Source organism: Primulina tabacum, chromosome 10 (assembly GCF_025594145.1).
Source record: "Primulina tabacum isolate GXHZ01 chromosome 10, ASM2559414v2, whole genome shotgun sequence".
In the NCBI taxonomy this organism is placed as follows: domain Eukaryota; kingdom Viridiplantae; phylum Streptophyta; class Magnoliopsida; order Lamiales; family Gesneriaceae; genus Primulina; species Primulina tabacum.
Window position 1 is genome coordinate 17,104,931 of NC_134559.1, and position 14,757 is coordinate 17,119,687.

The following is a 14,757-nucleotide window of genomic DNA, read 5'->3' on the forward strand; positions in this document are numbered from 1 at the left end:
GTACTCGAGAGATATAAGAATAAAAATCCCACTCAATGTCGGGTGCGATCATACCAGAACTAATGCACCGGATCTCATCAAAACTCCGAAGTTAAACGTGCTTGGGCGAGAGCAGTGCTAGGATGGTGACCCCCGGGGAACTCCTCGTGTTGCACCTCTTTTCGTGTTTTTCTATTTTTGATTACTTGTTGACAGATGATTTTCGGCTCAAATCATCTGAATCTCGATCGGGACCAGATAAGACATGTGAAAACAACGTAGCTCGTGAACTGCCGGATTTTGACAAATAGTAGCCTAATTTGATTTAAAACGGGCAAACGAACGAGACTCGTTACTCCGCAATGAGCTGGCGAGATTTTAGCTGAATTCCTTCTCTAAGACCCTCTAATTTGCGATTTTTCGCTTCTGTTAAGCTTCCGTTTCCTCGATAAATCCGCTTAGGAAGTTCGAAATTTGATTCTGATTCCATTTTATCGTATCCCATGCATAATAATAGCTTTACATTCGCTATTTTATTCTTCCTTTTTTTTCTAATTTCTGGAAACATTTAGAGATTTTCGTTGTCGTGAGCCGGTTCTGAGCGGAAGGGTATGACGCAGAATACTCCGGAGATGGTTAACTCATTAAAGACAATTATTTCGACTATTCTAGCCATAATTTACTTAAACGGTCGCGACACGATTACTTCCCAGGGAGGTCAACCATCCTAGCTCTGCCATCGCGCCAGAATGCTTAACTTCATGGTTCTGATTGGGTGAGAGAAGTGCCGCGTGTTGTCCATCGCCGCCCGCTCCACACGTACTCGAGGGATATAAGAATAAACATCCCACTAAATGTCGGGTGCGATCATATCACCACTAATGCACCGGATCCCATCAGAACTCCGAAGTTTAAGCATGCTTGGGTGAGACCCGTACTAGGATGGTGATCGCCTGGGAAGTCCTCGTGTTGCATCCCTTTTCGTGTTTTTCTATTTTTGATTACTTGTTGACAGACGATTTTCGGCTTAAATCATCTGAATCTCGATCGGGACCAGATAAGACATGTGAAATCGAAGTAGCTCAGGCACTGCCGGATTTTGACAAAATTGTAGGCTAATTTGATTGTAAACGGGCAAACGAACGAGACTCATTATTTCGCAATGAGCTGGCGAGATTTTAGCCGAATTCCTTCTCTAAGACCCTCTAATTTGCGATTTTCCGCTTTTGTTAAGCATCTGTTTCCTCGAGAAATCCACTTAGGAAGTCCTAAATTCGATTCTGGTTCCATTTTATCGTATCCCAGGCATAATAATAGCTTTACATTCTCTATTTTCTTCTTCTTTTTTTTTCTATTTTCTAGGAACATTTAGCGAATTTTGTGGTCGTATGCCGGTTCTGTGCGGAAGGGTATAACGAAGATTATTCCGGAGACTGTTAAGTCATTAAAAACAATTATTTCGACTTTTTTAGCATTAATTTACGTAAACGGTCGCGACACGAGGACTTCCCAGGGAGGTCACCCATCCTAGCAATGCCATCGCGCCAGAACGCTTAACTTCATGTTTCTGATTGGGCGAGAGCAGTGCCGCGTGTTGTCCATCGCCGCTCGCGCGACACGTATTCGAGGGATATAAGAATAAACATCCCACTCATTGTCGGTTGCGATCATACCAGTACTAATGCACTGGATCCCATCAGAACTCCGAAGTTAAGCGTGCTTGGGCGAGAGTAGTACTAGGATAGGTGACCCCTGGGAAGTCCTCGTGTTGCATCCCTTTTCGTGTTTTTCTATTTTTCATTACTTGTTGATAGACAATTTTCGGCTCAAGTCATCTGAATCACGATCGGGACCAGACAAGACATAAGAAATTAACATAGCTCGGGCACTGCCGGATTTGGACAAAATTGTAGGCTAATTTGATTGTAAACGGGCAAACGAACGAGACTCATTACTCCGCAATGAGCTAGCGAGATTTTAGCCGAATTCCTTCTCTAAGACCCTCTAATTTGCGATTTTCCGCTTCTTTTAAGCTTCCGTTTCCTCGAGAAATCCGCTTAGAAAGTCCTAAATTCGATTCCGGTTCCATTTTATCGTATCTCAGGCATAATAATATCTTTACACTCGCTATTTATTCTTCTTATTTTTTTCCTATTTTCTTGGAAAATTTAGCAATTTTTGTGGTCGTGAGCCGGTTATGTGCGGAAGGGTATGACGCAGATTACTCCGGTGAGAGCTAACTCATTAAAAACAATTATTTTGACTGTTTTAGCTATAATTTACATAAACGGTCGCGACACGAGTACTTCCCAGGGAGGTCAACCATCCTAGCTCTGCCATCGCGCCAGAATGCTTAACTTCATGGTTCTGATTGGGCGAGAGCAGTGCCGCGTGTTGTCCATCGCCGCCCGCTCCACACGTACTCGAGGGATATAAGAATAAACATCCCACTAAATGTCGTGTGCGATCATACCAGCACTAATGTTGGGTGAGACCCGTACTAGGATGGTGACCGCCTGGGAAGTCCTCGTGTTGCATCTCTTTTCGTGTTTTTCTATTTTTGATTACTTGTTGACAGACAATTTTTGGCTCAAATCATCTGAATCTCGATCGTGACCAGATAAGACATGTGAAATAAACGTAGCTCAGGCACTGCCGGATTTGGACAAAATTGTAGGCTAATTTGATTGTAAACGGGCTAACGAACGAGACTCATTACTCCGCAATGAGCTGGCGAGATTTTAGCCGAATTCCTATTCTAAGACCCTCTAATTTGCGATTTTCCGCTTCTTTTAAGCTTTTGTTTCCTCGAGAAATCCGCTTAGGAAGTCCTAAATTCGATTCTGGTTCCATTTTATCGTATCCCAGGGATAATAATAGCTTTACATTCGCTATTTTCTTCCTCTTATTTTTTTTTCTCTTTTCTGGGAACATTTAGCGAATTTTGTGGTCGTGAGCTGGTTCTGTGCGGAAGGGTATGACGCAGATTACTCCTGAGATGGTTAACTCATTAAAAACAATTATTTCGATTGTTTTAGCTATAATTTACGTAAACGGTCGCGGCACGAGGACTTCCCAGGGAGGTCATCCATCTTAGCTCTGCCATCGCGCCAGAACGCTTAACTTCATGGTTCTGATTGGGCGAGAGCAGTGCCGCGTGTTGTCTATCGCCGCCCGCTCCACACGTACTCGAGTAGTATAAGAATAAACATCACATTCAATGTCGGTTGCGATCATACCAGCACTAATGCACCGGATCCCATCAGAACTCCGAAGTTAAGCGTGCTTAGGCGAGAGCAGCAATATAATGGGTGACCCCCTGGGAAGTCCTTGTGTTTGCACCCATTTTCGTGTTTTTCTATTTTTGATTACATGTTGATATACGATTTTTGGCTCAAATCATCAGAATCTCAATCGGGATCAGATAAGACATGTGAAATCAACGTAGCTCCGGCACTGCCGTATTTTGACAAAATTGTAGCCTAATTTGATTGTAATCGGGTAAACGAATGAGACTCGTTACCCCGCAATGAGCTGGCGAGATTTTAGCCGAATTCCTTCTCTAAGACCCTTTAATTTGCGATTTTCCGCTTCTGTTCGTTTCCTCGAGAAATCATCTTAGGAAGTCCGAAATTCGATTCCGTTCCATTTTATCGTATCCCAGGCATAATAATAGCTTTACATTCGCTATTTTTTTCTTCTTATTTTTTTCTATTTTCTTGGAACATTTAGCGATTTTTGTTGTCGTGAGCCGGTTCTGTGCGAAAGGGTATGACGCAGATTACTCCGGAGACGGTCGCGACACGAGGACTTCGCAGGGAGGTCACCCATCCTAGCTCTGTCATCGTGCCAGAATGCTTAACTTCATGGTTCTAATTGGGCGAGAGCAGTGCCGGGTGTTGTCCATTGCCGCCCGCTCAACACGTACTCGAGGTATATAAGAATAAACATCCCAATCAATGTCGGGTGCGATCATACCAACACTAATGCACCGGATCCCATCAGAACTCCGAAGATAAGCGTGCTTTGGCGAGAGCAGTACTAGGATGGGTGACCCCCTGGTAAGTCATTGTGTTGCACCCCTTTTCGTGTTTTTCTATTTTTGATTACTTGTTGACAGACGATTTTCGGCTCAAATCATATGAATCTCGATCGGGAGCAGATAAGAAATATGAAATCAACGTAGCTCGGTAACTGCCGGATTTAGACAAAATTGTAGGCTAATTTGATTGTAAACGGGCAAACGAACGAGACTCGTTACTCCGCAATGAGCAGCTGAGATTTTAGCCGAATTCCTTCTCTAAGACCCTCTAATTTGCGATTTTTCGCTTCTGTTAAACTTTCGTTTCCTCGAGAAATCCGCTTAGGAAGTCCAAAATTCGATTCCAGTTCCATTTTATCGTATCCCAGGCATAATAATAGCTTTACATTTGCTATTTTCTTCTTCTTCTTTTTTTTTTTCTATTTTCTGGGAACATTTAGTGATTTTTGTTTTCGTGAGCCAGTTCTGTGCGGAAGGGTATGACGCAGATTACGTCGGAGACGTTTAACTCATTAAAAACAATTATTTCGATTGTTTTATCCATAATTTACGTAAAGGGTCGCGACACGAGGACTTCCTAGGGAGGTCACACATCCTAGCTCTGCCATCGCGCCAGAACGCTTAACTTCATGGTTCTGATTGGGCGAGAGCAGCGCCGCGTGTTGTCCATCGCCGCCCGCGCCACACGAACTTGAGGGATATAAGAATAAACATCCCACTCAATGTCGGGTGCGATCATACCAGCACTAATGCACCGGATCTCATCAGAACTCCGAAGTTAAGCGTGCTTGGGCGAGAGCAGTACTAGGATCGGTGACCCCCTGGGAAGTCCTCGTGTTGCACCATTTTTCGTGTTTTTCTATTTTTGATTACTTTTTGACAGACGATTTTCGTCTCAAATCGTCTGAATCACGATCGAGAGCAGATAAGACATGTTAAATCAACGTAGCTCGGGCACTGTCGGTAGGGGTGGGCAACGGTCAGTTTGGTCCGGTTTTACTCTACAACGGTTCGGTTTTTCGGTTTTTGGTTTTTTCGGTTTTCGATTTATTACGGTTCGGTTCTGTTTTTTTTGTAATACGGTTCGGTTTATACGGCCGGTTATATACGGTTAGCTAAAATTTGTTGAGAAATAAAATTATATGTCACTTTAAGCCTTTAAAATCTAAATCATAGTATTTTTCAAATATTTAATTTGTGAGACTTAATCTTATATACATATATATATAAATATATATAACATGTATTGTGTACAAACATGTCATACGAATATAATAACAATATATAACTAATTAATCATGTAAACGCGAAAAATGCATGAATCCAACGGAATATTCAGTAATAAGAATGATAACAAAGTGTCAACCAGGTCGAATGGACACAAATAATCTTACGAAAACATTAAAGAAATATATACAGAAAAAAAAGAGAAAACGTCGAATTGTGAGTGGTGAGAAAGAAGAGAAAACGATCGGATTGAAAAATTGAGGGTTAATGATACTAAGTTCCTAAATCTTAATAAGCCCATTATATATAAAAAGTCTTATACTTAACAATAATATAGCCCATTATACATAAAAATATTCTATTTAACAATAATATGGCCGGTTTGGTTTTTCGGTTTTTTGGAGGATTAAAACCGAAAACCGAACCGAAAAACCGAACTTCATAAATTTTAAAACCATAACCAACCGAAAAACCGATAAAACCAAACCATTTAAACCGAATTATTCGGTTCAGTCGGTTTTTTCGGTTTTTCGGGTTTTATGCCCACCCCTAACTGCCAGATTTAGACAAAATTGTAGGCTAATTTGATTGTAAACGGGCAAACGAACGAGACTCGTTACTACGCAATGAGCTGCTGAGATTTTAGCTGAATTCATTCTCTAAGACCGTCTAATTTGCGATTTTCCGCTTCTGTTAAACTTCCGTTTCCTCGAGAAATCCATTTGGGAAGTCCGAAATTCGATTCCAGTTCCATTTTATCGTATCCCAGGCTAATAGCTTTACATTTGCTATTTTCTTCTTCTTATTTTTTTTTCTATTTTCTGGGAACATTTAGCTATTTTTGTTGTCGTGAGCGGATTCTGTGCGGAAGGGTATGACGCAGATTACTCCGGAGACAGTTAACTCATTAAAAACAATTATTTCGACTGTTTTAGCTATAATTTACGTAAACGGTAGCGACACGAGGACTTCCCAGGGAGGTCATCCATCCTAGCTCTGTCATCGCACAAGAACGCTTAACTTCATGGTTCTGATTGGGCGAGAGCAGTGCCACGTGTTGTCCATCGTCGCCCGCGCCACACGTACTCGAGGGATATAAGAATAAACATCCCACTCAATGTCGGGTTCGATCATACCAGCACTAATGCACCGGATCCCATCAGAACTCCGAAGTTAAGGGTGCTTGGGCGAGAACAGTACTCGGATGGGTGACCCCCTGGGAAGTCCTCGTGTTGCACTCTTTTTCGTGTTTTTCTATTTTTGATTACTTGTTGACAGACGATTTTCGGCTCAAATTATCTGAATATCGATCAGCACCAGATAAGACATGTGAAATCAACGTAGCTTGGGCTCTGCCGGATTTGGACAAAATTGTAGCCTAATTTGATTGTAAACGGGCAAACGAACGAGACTCATTACTCCGCAATGAGCTGGCAAGATTTTAGCCGAATTCCTTCTCTAAGACCCTCTAATTTGCGATTTTTCGCTTCTGTTAAGCTTCCATTTCCTCGAGAAATCGGCTTAGGAAGTCCGAATTTTGATTCCGGATCCATTTTGTCGTATCCCAGGCATAATAATAACTTTACATTCGCTATTTGTTTTCCTATTTTTTTTCTATTTTCTGGGAACATTTAGCGATTTTTGTTGTTGTGAGCCAATTCTGTGCGGAAGGGTATGACGCAGATTACTCCGGAGACGGTTTACTCATTAAAAACAATTATTTCGACTGTTTTATCCATAATTTACGTAAACGGTCGGACACGAGGACTTCCCAGGGAGGTCACCCATCCTAGCTCTGCCATCGCGCTAGAACGCTTAGCTTCATGGTTCTGATTGGGCGAGAGCAGTGCTGTAATGATCATGGGCCATTAGGCTGAACCAACAAAGGCCTCGGCCCATACCCACGCACCACTACTGGTCATGGGTCGTTAGGATGGTCCAGCATTGGCCAAGGCCTTTGTTGGTTCAGCCTAATGGCCCGTGATCGTTATAAAATAAGGTGCCTTGTTTTGGAACGATCATGGGCCATTAGGCTTAACCAACAAAGGCCTCAGCCCATACCCATGCACCACTACTTGTCATGGGTCGTTAGGATGGTCCAACATGGGCCTCGGCCCATGCCAATGCACCGTCACTTATAGAATATCTCACCCCAAAATTTTCATGCATAAAAATATAATATGATGTGATGATGGTTTGAAGGGAAGAATATGTGTGCCTATGCGTAATTTACGCTCGAAAAACCATTGACGATGACGAAGAACGGAGCAAGAACCTTGGCTAAGACTTTCCCTTGGCAATGCTCGAAAGTTTGCCTCAATTTTTAAGCATGTGTGTGCCATGTAATCTAAGTATTTTCAGAAGAGTGCCCGTGTGCTTTTGAAAGAATCGTAGGGTTATGGTAAAGGTTTACGTATTATATACTTAATTAAATACTAACAAGGCTTTAGGCCTATTAAGCCCCTAATTAAGCCCATTAGTCTTTAATTAGAATTAAATAAAATATTAGTAAAGTTTTGGTAAAAATAGTTTGGGAATTAAATAGCCGGGTTGCCAAAAAGTTCGTATTTTTTTATTGAAAAACCCACAACAATAAAATTTACGTCACGGCGTATAAAATCAACATGCAAGTATCGAAATTTAAGGGACCAAAATGCAATATTTCGAAAGATTGGGGACCTAAGGGCAATTTACGAACGTTTAAGGGCTGAATCATAATTTTCGAAATAATATAAGGATTTGTTTGTTGTCCATCGCCGCCCGAGCCACACGTACTCGAGGGATATAAGAATAAACATCCCACTCAATGTTGGGTGCGATCATACCAGCACTAATGCATCGGATCCCACAGAACTCCGAAGATAAGCGTGCTTGGACGAGAGCAGTACTAGGATGGGTGACCACCTTGGTAGTCCTCGTGTTGCACCCCTTTTCGTGTTTTTCTATTTTTGATTGCTTGTTGACAGACGATTTTCGGCTCAAATCGTCAGAATCACGATCAAGAGCAGATAAGACATGTGAAATCAACGTAGCTCGGGCACTGCCGGATTTGGACAAAATTGTAGCCTAATTTGATTGTAAACGGGCAAACGAACGAGACTCATTACTCCGCAATGAGCTGGCGAGATTTTAGCCGAATTCTTTCTCTAAGACCCTCTAATTTGCGATTTTCCGCTACTGTTAAGCTTCCGTTTCCTCGAGAAATCTGTTTAGGAAGTCCGAAATTCGATTCCGGTTCCATTTTATCGTATCCCAGGCATAATAATAGTTTTACATTCGCTATTTTCTTCTTCTTATTTTTTTCCTATTTTCCGGGAACATTAAGCGATTTTTGTTGTCGTGAGCCACGTCTGTGCGGACGGGTATTACGCAGATTACACCGGAGACGGTTAACTCATTAAAAACAATTATTTCGACTATTTTATCCATAATTTACGTAAACGGTCGCGACACGAGAACTTCCCAAGGAGGTTACCCATCCAAACTCTGTCATTGCGCCAGAAACGCTTAACTTCTTAGTTCTGATTGGGCGAGAGCAGTGCCGCGTGTTGTGCATCGCCGCCCGCTCCACACGTACTTGAAGGATATAAGAATAAACATCCACTCAATGTTGGGTGCGATCATACCAGCACTAATGCATCGTATCCCATCAGAACTCCGAAGTTAAGCGTGCGTGGGTGAGACTAGTACTAGGATGGGTGACCACCTGGGAAGTCTTCGTGTTGCACCCTTTTTCTTTTTTTTCTATTTTTGATACTTGTTGACAGACGATTTTCGGCTCAAATCATCTGAACCACGATCGGGACCAGATAAGACATGTGAAATAAACGTAGCTCGGGCACTGCCGGATTTGGACCAAATTGTAGCCTAATTGGATTGTAAACGGGCAAACGAACGAGACTTATTACTCCGCAATGAGCTGGAGAGATTTTAGCCGAATTCCTTTTCTAAGACCCTCAAATTTGCGATTTTCCGTATCTGTTAAGCTTCCGTTTCCTCGAGAAATCCGTTTAGGAAGTCTGAAATTCGATTCCGGTGCCATTTTATCGTATCCCAGGCATAATAATAGCTTTACATTCGCTATTTTCTTCTTCTTATTTTTTTTTTCTATTTTCTGAAAACATTTAGCGATTTTTGTTATCGTAATCCGGTTCTGTGCGGAAGGGTATGACGGAGATTACTCCAGAGACGGTTAACTCATTAAAAACAATTATTTCGACTGTTTTAGCTATAATTTACGTAAACGGTCGAGATACGAGGACTTCACAGGGAGGTCACCCATCCTAGCTCTTCCATCGCGCTAGAACGCATAACTTCATGGTTCTGATTGGGCAAGAGCAGTGCCGCGTGTTGTCCATCGCCGCCCGCTCCACACGTACTCAAAGGATATAAGAATAAACATCCCACTCAATGTCGGGTGCGATCATACCAGCACTAATGCACCGAATCCCGTCAGAACTCCGAAGTTAAGCATACTTGGCCAAGAGCAGTACTAGGATGTGTGACCCCCTGAGAAGTCCTCTTGTTGCACCCTTTTTGTTGGACAAAATAGTAGCCTAATTTTATTGTAAACGGGCAAACGAACGAGACTCATTACGCCGCAATGAGCTGGCGAGATTTTAGCCAAATTCCTTCTCCAAGTCCCTCTAATTTGCGATTTTCCGCTTCTGTTAAGCTTCCGTTTCCTCGAAAAATCCGCTTAGGAAGTTCTAAATTCGATTCCGGTTCCATTTAATCGAATTCTATGCATAATAATAGCTTTACATATGCTATTTTCTTCTTCTTAATTTTTTTTTCTATTTTCTAGGAACATTTAGCGATTTTTGTTGTCAAGAGCCGGTTCTGTGCGGAAGGGTATGACGCAGATTACTCCGGAGACAGTTAACTCATTAAAAACAATTATTTCGACTGTTTTATCCATAATTTACGTAAACGGTCGCGACACGAGGACTTCCCAGGGAGGTCACCCATCCTAGCTCTGCCATCGCGCCAGAACGCTTAACTTCATGGTTTTGATTGGGCGAGAGTAGTGCTGTAATGATCATGGGCCATTAGGCTGAACCAACAAAGGCCTCTGCCCATACCCACGCACCACTACTGGTCATGGGTCGTTAGGATGGTCTAGCATGGGCCGAGGCCTTTGTTGGTTCAGCCTAATGGCCCATGATCTTTACAAAAAAGGCGCCTTTTTTTGTAACGATCATGGGCCATTAGGCTGAAGCAACAAAGGGCTCGACCCATACCCACGCACCACTACTGGTCATAGGTCATTAGGATGGTTCAGCATGGGCCTCGGCCCATGCCAATGCACCGTCACTCATATAATATCTCACCCCTGGTAAGTGGTTTCTTTCGCCTTCCCCAACACTTGAACCCAGGACCTCCCTTAAGTACCTACATTCCTAAGTGTTGGTACCAGTTGAGAATTTAGTCTTTTTATATTATTTTAGCCCTTATGAACCACGACTCGACCCCCGTGAACCATTTTTCAATTTTCCCAAGTTTTAAAAACCCTAATGACCCAAAATCTTCGACCCCGAGCCATCTCTTGATTTTCAAGAGTTACCCCCGAACCATATTGATCCAAAACTTGACCAACATCTTAAAGTACCCTAATGGACCCAAAGATCCCACGAAAAACACCCCAAACCAAAAAACGAGCCCCATACCGAGAAATCCTTGTTGGACAAGGACTCTTGATCAAGCTTCCCTGCCCCTACCAACGAACCCAGCCACCAAACCAACCTTTTGTGCACCCCCTAAGGACCCTAAGCACTCGACCTGACCCAGCCCAGGCCCTCTGGACCACGCCACCAGCCTGCAACAAGCCCAGAACCCTACACGCAATTCCCCTTGATTCTCGGGTGGGAGTCATAGCTTGCTAGGACTCCTTCCCAGCCCTTGAGAGCGAGTCCTAGCATGGCTCGGACTCTCTCCCTAACTCACCCACGACCTTGGCTAACCCCTGGAACCAGCCAACCAAGCCCTAGCCCCTGCAACAATAAAACCGAACCCCTTTGCTCCATGACAGAAGGTTGCTGCACAGCTTGTGTTCTATTGCGTGTGTGGTGTTAAGGTGATTATCTAGGACTCTAAATCCCGTGTAAAATCATGCCTAAACATAACCTATATCATGGAAACCCGTATATACATGTAAACGACAAAAGTTTGAATCAAAATCATGCTTGGAATTTCATGGATTGCATAAAAACGAAAATAATTCAAAGTGTCACTTGTTTCCCAAAATTTTCATGCATAAAAATATAATATGATGTGATGATGGTTTGAAGGGAAGAATATGTGTGCCTATGCGTAATTTACACACGAAAAAACCGTTGACGATGACGAAGAACGGAGCAAGAACCTTGGCTAAGACTTTCCCTTGGCAATGCTCGAAAGTTTGCCTCAATTTTTAAGAATGTGTGTGCCGTGTAATCTAGGTATTTTTAGAAGAGCGGCCATGTGCTTTTGAAAGAATCGTAGGGTTATGGGAAAGGTTTACATATTATATACTTAATTAAACACTAACAAGGCTTTAGGCCTATTAAGCCCCTGATTAAGCCCATTAGTCTTTAATTAGAATTAAATAAAATATTAGTAAAGTTTTGGTAAAAATAGTTTGGGAATTAAATAGCCGGGTTGCCAAAAAGTTCGTATTTTTTTATTGAAAAACCCGCACCGATAAAGGATTTATTCGTTGTCCATCCCCGCCCGCGCCACAAGTATCGAAATTTAAGGGACCAAAATGCAATATTTCGAACGATTGGGGACCTAAGGGCAATTTACGAACGTTTAAGGGCTGAATCAGAATTTTCGAAATAATATAAGGATTTATTCGTTGTCCATCCCCGCCCGCGCCACACGTACTTGAGGGATATAAGAATAAACATCCCACTCAATGTCGGGTGGGATCATACCAGCACTAATGCACCGGATCACATCAGAACTCGGAAGTTAAGCGTGCTTGGGTGAGAGCAGTACTAGGACGGGTGACCCCCTGGGAAGTCCTCGTGTTGCACCTCTTTTCGTGTTTTTCTATTTTGATTACTTGTTGACAAACGATTTTCGGCTCAAATTCATCTGAATCTCGATCGGGACCAGATAAGACATGTGAAATCAACGTAGCTCGGGCACTGCCGGATTTGGACAAAATTGTAGCCTAATTTGATTGTAAACGGGCAAACGAACGAGACACATTACTCCGAAATTAGCTGGCGAGATTTTAGCCGAATTCCTTTTATAAGACCCTCTAATTTGCGATTTTCCGCTTTTGTTATGCTTCCGATTCCTCGAGAAATCCGTTTAGGAAGTCCAAAATTCGATTGTGATTCCATTTTATCGTATCCCAGGCATAATAATAGCTTTACATTCGTTATTTTCTTCTTCTTATTTTTTTTTTATTTTCTGGGAACATTTAGCGATTTTTGTTGTCGTGAGCCGGTTCTGTGCGGAAGGGTATGACGCAGATTACACCGGAGATGGTTAACTCATTAAAAACAATTATTTCAACAATTTTAGCTATAATTTACGTAAACAGTCGCGACACGAGGACTTTCTAGGGAGGTCACCCATCTTAGCTCTGGCATCGCGCCAGAACGCTTAACTTCTTGGTTCTGATTGGGCGAGAGCAGTGCCGCGTGTAACGTCCCGAAAATCGGAAAGTCCACGTAAATCACATGCATGCAAATTTTTAAATTCTTTGGTATTTCATTAAATTGTTTTAAAGCATAAAATGTATTTTTATTTTATTAAATCGTGTTTAATTATTTTTATGCATTTTATGCATAATTCATGCATGGTAGAATTTTCACTCTCGAACGAGGATCAGAGACCGGAGAATTTTCAAGAAAATTATTTTTATTACACAATTAAGTTCTATTAATTAATATAAGATGTTTTAAAGGTGTTTTTCAAGAATTGAGATTTATTGGGTATTTTTATCCGCAGAATTTTATTTTTATCCGGTAAGCAAATTTTATCGAATCAGGGGACTTTTTGAGTGTTCGGCTAATATTTTCAAAAACTTTTCAACACCAAATATTTTTCGGGAGTGTGTTTGGACTTAATGAGACTACTTTTTAGCTTGTTGGGCTTAAAATCCTTTTTAAATCTTTAATTAGAAACTTATGGCCTATTATATTTTAATTAACTACATAATAAATCCCTAAGGACCCACTACATCTAACATTACCCTCCCCAATCAGCCGACACCCTCACTCCCATCTCAACATTTTCATAGAAATCCCAGCAGCTGAAAGCACAGCCATTTCCATTCAAAGCGTAAGAAAATTCTCCGACTTTATTCCCGACGCTCGTTCTTCGGTTTTCTTGCGAAATATTTTCACCAGGCACGCTTTATATCATTCTTCTGCATCATACACGTTTTATACAATGAGTTTGGTGTTCATGCATGAAAAGTTTCGATCCAAGCTTTTCTATGGAAGATATTTGATTTTCTTGTGTTTATTGCATTCTTTTTGTTTCAAGTCTCACATTTTCTTGAATTGTGCAAGGAGGCTGCCGTTTTGTTGATGCTAAGGGACCGTTCAGAGCAGGTTAGTGGAGTCATGAGGCTGGTGTAAGGTTCGGTATGTTGGATTTCGGTTTTATACACGCCCAAACGCAGCGAAAGTTTTAAAAATTTTATTTATTTTGACAATCAAAATATGTTTTGCTTTGGGCGCTCGTATGATTTTAACAAAAACATTCATAGGATGTTAGAAAATTATACCTTTAGTTAATTAAATCACTTGGCACCAAATGATCCGGTATGACGGATCTAGTTCTTGATGAATCCCTACGAACTTTCTTCAAGAGACTCCTTTTATTTCTTCTAATCAGGTCCACGACTGGATGATCTATTCCTCTTCAGATTTGCACTAGAAATTTGTGAGAAGTTTTGCGTTGGAGATCAAGGTTCGAGAGACGGCTCAACCTTTTTCCTTGAAGAAGGTGGCCGAAATTTTTACTTCTTTGGAGGAGGAGGTCTCGAAAATTGGGTTGTGATGGTGGCTATGGTTTTGACTTCTCAATCCCTATATATAATTAACCCATGACCTAATTACATAATTAAAATTAATGGGCTTAATTTAATTAATTGGGCTAGTCCAACTAATTTAATTAATTTAATCAAGGTCCATTAAAACTTTAATTATTTATTATGTTGGACTTGTACTCCTACAAGCCCATTAAACATATTACCCACCATATTTAATTTATTAATTAATAAACTTAACTTTTGAGCTTAATAAATTAAATACATTATAAATTCAATATTTGAATTTATTATTTAAATTATAAATTCAACTACTTGAATTTTCATCACCTCCAAAATTTAATATTTAATAAACCCAACATTTGAGTTTAATAAATTAAATTCTCAAATTTTATAAATTCAACTCCTTGAATTTATTCTCTCAAAATTTAATTATCATAAATTCAACTCCTTGAATTTACTATATCATAATATAAATTCAACTCCTTGAATTTATTCTCTTAACGGGTAAAAA

At 41.1% G+C, this 14,757-nt stretch overlaps 8 non-coding genes and 3 pseudogenes across 8 annotated transcripts; all 11 read left to right on the forward strand.

Annotated features, from left to right (window-relative positions):
- The first annotated feature begins 40 nt into the window (after positions 1-40).
- LOC142511219 (5S ribosomal RNA) lies at positions 41-158 on the forward strand (annotated as a pseudogene).
- A 680-nt stretch (positions 159-838) lies between these two features.
- LOC142512440 (5S ribosomal RNA) lies at positions 839-957 on the forward strand (annotated as a pseudogene).
- A 681-nt stretch (positions 958-1,638) lies between these two features.
- On the forward strand, positions 1,639-1,756 carry LOC142515405 (5S ribosomal RNA). The gene has a single exon (XR_012811252.1). It is a non-coding gene; the product is annotated as a 5S ribosomal RNA (ribosomal RNA).
- Positions 1,757-3,204: 1,448 nt separating this feature from the next.
- Positions 3,205-3,324, forward strand: LOC142510419 (5S ribosomal RNA). Its single transcript, XR_012808530.1, has one exon. It is a non-coding gene; the product is annotated as a 5S ribosomal RNA (ribosomal RNA).
- A 619-nt stretch (positions 3,325-3,943) lies between these two features.
- On the forward strand, positions 3,944-4,062 carry LOC142510055 (5S ribosomal RNA). The gene has a single exon (XR_012808193.1). It is a non-coding gene; the product is annotated as a 5S ribosomal RNA (ribosomal RNA).
- A 686-nt stretch (positions 4,063-4,748) lies between these two features.
- LOC142515364 (5S ribosomal RNA) lies at positions 4,749-4,867 on the forward strand. Its single transcript, XR_012811214.1, has one exon. It is a non-coding gene; the product is annotated as a 5S ribosomal RNA (ribosomal RNA).
- A 1,503-nt stretch (positions 4,868-6,370) lies between these two features.
- Positions 6,371-6,489, forward strand: LOC142514644 (5S ribosomal RNA). The gene has a single exon (XR_012810529.1). It is a non-coding gene; the product is annotated as a 5S ribosomal RNA (ribosomal RNA).
- Positions 6,490-8,059: 1,570 nt separating this feature from the next.
- Positions 8,060-8,177, forward strand: LOC142509626 (5S ribosomal RNA). The gene has a single exon (XR_012807792.1). It is a non-coding gene; the product is annotated as a 5S ribosomal RNA (ribosomal RNA).
- A 683-nt stretch (positions 8,178-8,860) lies between these two features.
- LOC142506854 (5S ribosomal RNA) lies at positions 8,861-8,979 on the forward strand. The gene has a single exon (XR_012805129.1). It is a non-coding gene; the product is annotated as a 5S ribosomal RNA (ribosomal RNA).
- Positions 8,980-9,663: 684 nt separating this feature from the next.
- Positions 9,664-9,782, forward strand: LOC142512079 (5S ribosomal RNA; annotated as a pseudogene).
- A 2,369-nt stretch (positions 9,783-12,151) lies between these two features.
- Positions 12,152-12,270, forward strand: LOC142507663 (5S ribosomal RNA). Its single transcript, XR_012805914.1, has one exon. It is a non-coding gene; the product is annotated as a 5S ribosomal RNA (ribosomal RNA).
- Positions 12,271-14,757: the final 2,487 nt, after the last annotated feature.